Below are 6,421 nucleotides of genomic sequence, written 5' to 3' on the forward strand. Positions count from 1 at the left end.
TGGGGCAGAGAGAGGGATAGATGGGAGAACGGCAGACCAGGGCTGTATTTATTGGGGGGTGTGAGCGCGGCGCTGTAGGCTGTGGGATAGTCGGAGAGAGAGTGCAAGGTGTTGCTGTGAGGTGTGGCCGGGTTTGAAGAAAGAGGAAGAGCGAGCAGAGATAGACAGAGAGGATGGAGGAGGAGGAGGAGAAAGAAAGGAGGGAGATGGAAGGATTGGTCATGCGCAAGGTAAGAGAGAGGCTTTGTTTGATTGTATGTGGGAGGGGGGGGGGGAGGGGGGAAGGGGCTGAAACTGTCGTCCGCGGGGGTTATTATTATTGCAGGCAATCTGTGTGTGTGTGTGTCTAACAGAGAGAGAGACAGAGAGAGAGAGACAGAGAGAGAGAGAGAGGGGGGGGAGATATATATATTCAGTGGCCGGTGGGGGGGTGAGGGGGTGGGGTGGGGTCCTGATTTTTTCCCTTGATGCATGTCATTGGCTGAAATTAGGCGGCCGGTGGGGTCACGTGATCTGTGACGTCACAACGCCGCCGCGTATTTGCATGACTAACGAGAGCAGGTGTGCAAGGGGCTGCAGGTGATGCTGTTTTGATTTTTTATTTGTTGGGGGGTGTTGGGGAGGAGGAGGAGGAAAAGGGGGGGGGCACACGCCGCCTATCGATCCGGCGATTTGAGGGGCGAGGACCGCGTGTTGGCTTACGAGTGTGTGTGACATCTGATACTAAGTGAGAGAGAGAGAGAGAGAGAGCGGGAGCGAGAGTGAGAGCGTACAGGCTGTGCGTAGGCCTTCCTGATTAACGTCTGTCCCGCCGCGAAGTGTACGAACTGAATACCAAACAGAATGCAGGAGTGCTAGCACCCAAAACGAGGGAGAGAGAGAGGGGGAGAGACGGAGCGAGAGAGAGAGAGAGAGAGAGAGGGAGAGACAGAGGAGGGGATTTTTTTCCTTCTCCTTTTTTTGCCATTTCACCCAGTTTAATAGGAGGACGGTTAATGGGCCTTTTTTTCTACGTTATGGGGCGCAGGCATCAATCAGGACATGTCAGGCGGCTGCTGGATCTGGGCTCAGCTCCTCTCCACAGATGACTGATTAGCAAACCAAAATCACCAGATCCATCTTCCCACGGTCACTTTTATTACAGTCATTTTTAAAGTGACAGCAACCTGCCCCGTCTCACAACGCTGCCCACCGCATATATATTCTCATCTTCTCTCTCTCGTCCACTCTGCCCCCCCCCTCACTTGCCCCCCTCCTATGCCCCCTCCCCCCTCTCTCCTTCGTTGGGTATTTGGTCAGTCGCTCTCCTGTTGTTGTTGTTGTTGTCCTCTCCTTCCCTCTATTAACGAAGCTACTTTAATATGACTTTCTCCACTCTGGTGTTCTTTGGCGTTGACGCTTAGACCCTCAGGTGGAAGTGGAAATGGAAGCCCGCTCTCCAGAGATGGCGAGAAAGATTCCAATTTTGCGGCGTTTCCACCCCAACTCTCTGTTTCCACCCCGACTCTCTACTCTCTCTGAATGCAGATGAAACGGTTTTGGCGCGTCGGGTCGCAGCTGCGTTTACACGGCGTCTTTTAGAGAACAGGGCCGCGCCGGCATTAAAGTTTGAAGCCGGGGAGTGCTAAAATGCACCGTTTCTCCAGGAGGACGACGGGATGTAATAACACGCGGCGTCAAGAGACCATCTGGAGGTGGAATCTCGTCTTGGCGCTAGTCGCTCATTTGCTCGCTCTCATCCTCTCCCTCCTCAGTTTACTCACTGGGGCCTGCGTTCAAAACAAATCACTGCGTCAAATAATTGTCGCGCGATCATTCAAAATGGCAGCCGCGGGCGATGTTTACCCGAGACGGGGTTTTGGCGTACAAACACGTGCGTGCCGGCGTGCCGAGCGAAGACGACGGTCCTCCAAAGAGCACTGCAGCGTCCTGGCAGGAGATATGCTAATCGCAACTGACATCAATCTGAAAAACATCAGCCGAGGTAACATGTGTCTAAGATTACATTTACAACCTTCTGAGCAAAGAGGGACAGCGGGTGCGCACACACACGCGCACACACACACACACACACACACACACACACACACACACACACACACACACACACACACACACACGTTAAAAGCAAGAGTGAAGGGAAAGTGGGTCAGGTAAAACAAGCCGGCTTATTTCAGAGACAGGCTGCCATTCGCCATGTCCTCAATAAACAGCTGATTGAGGAGCTTGTCAGAACGTCGCGGCTCAAACCTGAAAGCTCCGTGGAGCGCCGCCTTAAACACGCCGCAGATTATTCCGTACCAGAACAAGCTATTAGTCTTTGCCCCCCTTTTGTTTCCCAGAGTGTTTAAAAGTCACTCTCCTATTGCGGTTTGGGAGGAAGAGGAAGAGGGGCAGAGGAAGACGTCACGCGTTTCTTTGGGGGCCTGCGATTTCCATGAAAAGACGAGCCGGGTCGTATTTTACAGCAAAGCGTTTGGACATCAGAGCAACTCAGGTGGGTGTAAAATATGTATCCTGTTAAAACCTACTCGGACAAGGGCTCTTAGATGTGTGTGTGTGTGTGTGTGTGTGTGTGTGTGTGTGTGTGTGTGTTGGAGGAGCAGATAGACGGAGAGACATACAGGAAATCATAGTAATGGTGCAAGCAGCTGTGGCCTGCTAAGTGAACACATACGTTTTTAGATATACTGGATCGGTCTGCTGAGCTCTGGATCAGATGTGTGTGTGTGTGTATGTGTGTGTGTGTGTGTGTGTGTGTGTGTGTGAGAGAGAGAGAGAGGAAAAGGGACTTTCTCTCACTCACTCACACACTCTTAAAGACAAACTTAAACAGTTGATAGTGACAGATTCATTTGTCTCGACTGAAAAGCATCAAAATTGAAGCAGCAAACTTTGTCTGTGATTTGCGATCTGTCTCTCTCTGACACAATCACTCACACACACACCCACACACACACAAACTCTGTCAGCCTATCTGGAGGGCAGCGGGGCACTCAGGGGCCTGACAGTGAATTCGTCCTGAAAACATCCGCTGATAAAAGATCGCTGCAGTATTTTACGCTGGAAACGTTTGATGACAAGCAGTAACTAGCGTGAAATTCCCCCTAGATTAAATGTCCGAGGAGTTGTATTCCCATCCGGCAAAAACACACACACACACACACACACACACACACATCTGCAAGTATGTAGGATTGCACACACACACACACACACACACACACACACACACACACAGACACACACACAGACACACACACACACACACGCAAACCTCAGTCAAGAGCAACCCCCCCCCCCCCCCTTCCCTCCCTGCATGCAGAAACAAATCCTACATGTACACACAAATGTTCACACACACACACACACACACACACACAGTACATACAGTGTATACACACAGCGAACTGTATATAAATCCATTCACACACACACACATTCAGACTGGAGACACACCGGGGGGCAAATCAGTGCAGGAGACTGGGAGCGTGTTTGGCTGATTACCAGTAGAGTAAATAGCAGAGAGCTCCCATATACACGCACACACCTACACACACACACACACACACACACACCTGTTCCTTTGTTGGTAAGTCAATGCATGGTGATTATGTTTTTGCCCCCCCCCCCCTTTCTTTTCTTTCCCATCTTGTTTTTGCGTCCAGAGGAAAGACTTAAAGTCGGTCACAGGAGAGAGGATGAGGAGAAGATGAAGATGAGGATGAATAAATAAGATCAATAAATCAGGAGAGCAGGATCTTCCAGCCTAGAAAGGAAGTTGTGCCGTGTCTGTGTGTGTGTGTGTGTGTGTGTGTGCAGAACTTCAACATGAACTCAATCAATACTCAGTTGAGTTTCGAGGAAAATAAAGGAGGGCCACAGTTGTGAGCGACAAAACTTTAAGCGGTGTGTGTGTGTGTGTTTTCTGGCGAGGTCTCCCTCCGTGTCGTTCTCGGCCCGTCTGTGTGTTTTCCCTTTTTCGTGCGTCGTGGAGGAGAGGAAGACGAGAGGAAAAGGCTCAGATTCAGGCCATGTAAAATGCATAAGCTGTATTTGAAAATAATTTAATTCTGCTGGGCGACCGCTTCATCCCACAATCCACCTCTCTCTCTCTCTCTCTCTCTCTCTCTCTCTCCTCCCCCCCTCTCTCTTCCCCCCCCAGACCATTTCGCCACATTCTTTCACGCTTTCCCACGTGTTTATTCCCTTCTTTCGACTCAACCATCCCGTTATATACATATTCCCCGATTTCTCTTTTCATCTGTTTTGTATTACTTCACATTCACACCAGCACCAACAACTAACTATTCTAATTGAAAAAGAGAGGAAGAAAAATACAGGCAAATCACATCTACAACTCACACACTCACCCACACACACTCACATCACCTTGCATTCAATAAAGCTTTATTTCAGTTTAATACACGTAATTCCAGCTGGTTCTTATGCGAGCGGCGCTCTCCTGCTGTTCTCAGTGTGTGGGGAGTTAAGCCAGAGGTCAGGAGGTCAGGCGGAGGTAAGCCTGAGTAAAGTCTCTGCCAGGGACGCGTCGCAGGCCTTCGTTAAAAGGCATCGATTCAGTCAGCGGAGCAACAACGTCCTGCTTAGCGGAGAGAAGAAGTTGTCGTTTAGGGGCTCGCATGTTCATATAGTCTTCTGGCATGTGTTTCTCTGACCGCAAGTTATGTGCTGTAATTACATTAGACTTATGACCTTTGAGCAAGAGCGGGAAGGGAGCGGGGAAAGAAAGAAAGAAAGAAATATTCTCAAACGTCTTAATTCGATCCGTTTCAAACAAGAGCGAGGAAAGATTTGGAGGAGGAGGAAGAGGAGGGGGAGGAGGAGGCGGCGGCACATACAGGGTATTACGAGGGAAGCGGTGCCAGTTAAAGCGTGGCCCTGTTTTTATTTTCACCTCATATTCTTCAATGAAAGGTTCTTTTGTTGTCTACTGGCTGATTGACTTTAATGAGAAACATTCCATTGTAGCAAACGTCGGCTTTTTACTAAAATGAACTTTGTGTTCTTACTTGTTTTCAAATTAGATTCAAAAAAAGGGACCTGGAGCTTGATGTGAGGCACGCACACGCATATGCACACACACACACACACACACACACACTCCAAACACTGCTTAGTTCCCCTGTGCTGCAAACTGTGTTATCTGTTGTAAATAGAATCCAAAAAAGCGTGACTATGACAGAGAAAGAGGAAGAGCAATATTTAGAGAAGGAAGTAGGAAGGAAGATAGGTGGGAGGAGGAGGGGGGGAAAGGGGGATTGTTCTTTGGGAGGGGTGTGTGTGTGTGTGTTTGTACGTGTGTGACTTGACTATGCAGCGGTTCTCAACTTGCAACACGCGGCATTAAACATGGTTCGCGTATCGTGCGAGTGTGGTAGCAACAAACTCAGCTCTCGGATCTGTGAAGAGGCGGTGACGCCTTCTTAAGAGTGTAGATTTAGCCACCGCAAACTATATGTATGTGTATGTATGTGTGTGTGTGTGTGTGTGTGTGTGTGTGTGTGTGTGTGTCTGTATCGAGCTATACTGAAAGCAATTCCTCAGAATAACCGGTGAGTTGGGCTACCTGCTGGCACGAGCTAAGCTGCAGATCGATACCAAGTATTTGTTTGTGTGTGAGTGTGTGTGAGTTTCTGTATATGTGAAACTGTTTGTCATATGTTTATTTGTGTCGGCGGCTGTGGGTGTGCGTACAGTGCGTGTGTGCAGAGGCGTCATCCCGGCGCTATATTTGGCTTCCTCCGTGCAATCAGCTTTTTATCACAGTAACCCACCTGAATCAAGTCGTGCTTCCAAATTCTTCACAAAATTGCATCTGAAACTCGATCGTGTAACAGATCCGATCGATGTGCGCACATACACGCACAGACACACATTCGGTTGCCATGGTGCTGTAAAAAGCTGTTTGGTGTACCTGCTACCTTGGTGACATGTGCGTGATGTGCTGGAAGGGCACCGTGACCCAGCACCTGGCTCTCCACACGGGCGACATGTCCATTACACGCCAACAACCACCGGCCCAAAACGAGCTGCGTCCTGCCCCGTACGAGGACTGCAGGATCTATCTCATCATCTCCAATCAGGTCCGAGTGCTTTGTTTCTACAGGCGTTGTGAGTCCCGTGTTTATGAAACATGCAGCGAGCCCTGGAAACCATCAACCATCAACTCCACCCCACTTTCTCTCTGCTGCCAAGCACGGCCGCAGGCAAATAAAAGGCGGCGTCATGCGATATTATAGAGCATATCATAAAACGCTAAGATCAGGACAGGCCACACCAGTGACGCGCTGGGCCACGTCATGTTAGCTCTGTTTTCTGTTCAGATGTGAAGAGTAAAATCAGTCCAAAATGAAGGATCAAGCTGAGCAACTCAACTGACCCAATAATCATTACAGAC

Source organism: Genypterus blacodes, unplaced genomic scaffold, assembly GCF_046128005.1.
Source record: "Genypterus blacodes isolate CSIRO-AG114 ecotype Tasmania unplaced genomic scaffold, CSIRO-AGI_Gbla_v1 ptg000076l_1, whole genome shotgun sequence".
NCBI lineage: Eukaryota > Metazoa > Chordata > Actinopteri > Ophidiiformes > Ophidiidae > Genypterus > Genypterus blacodes.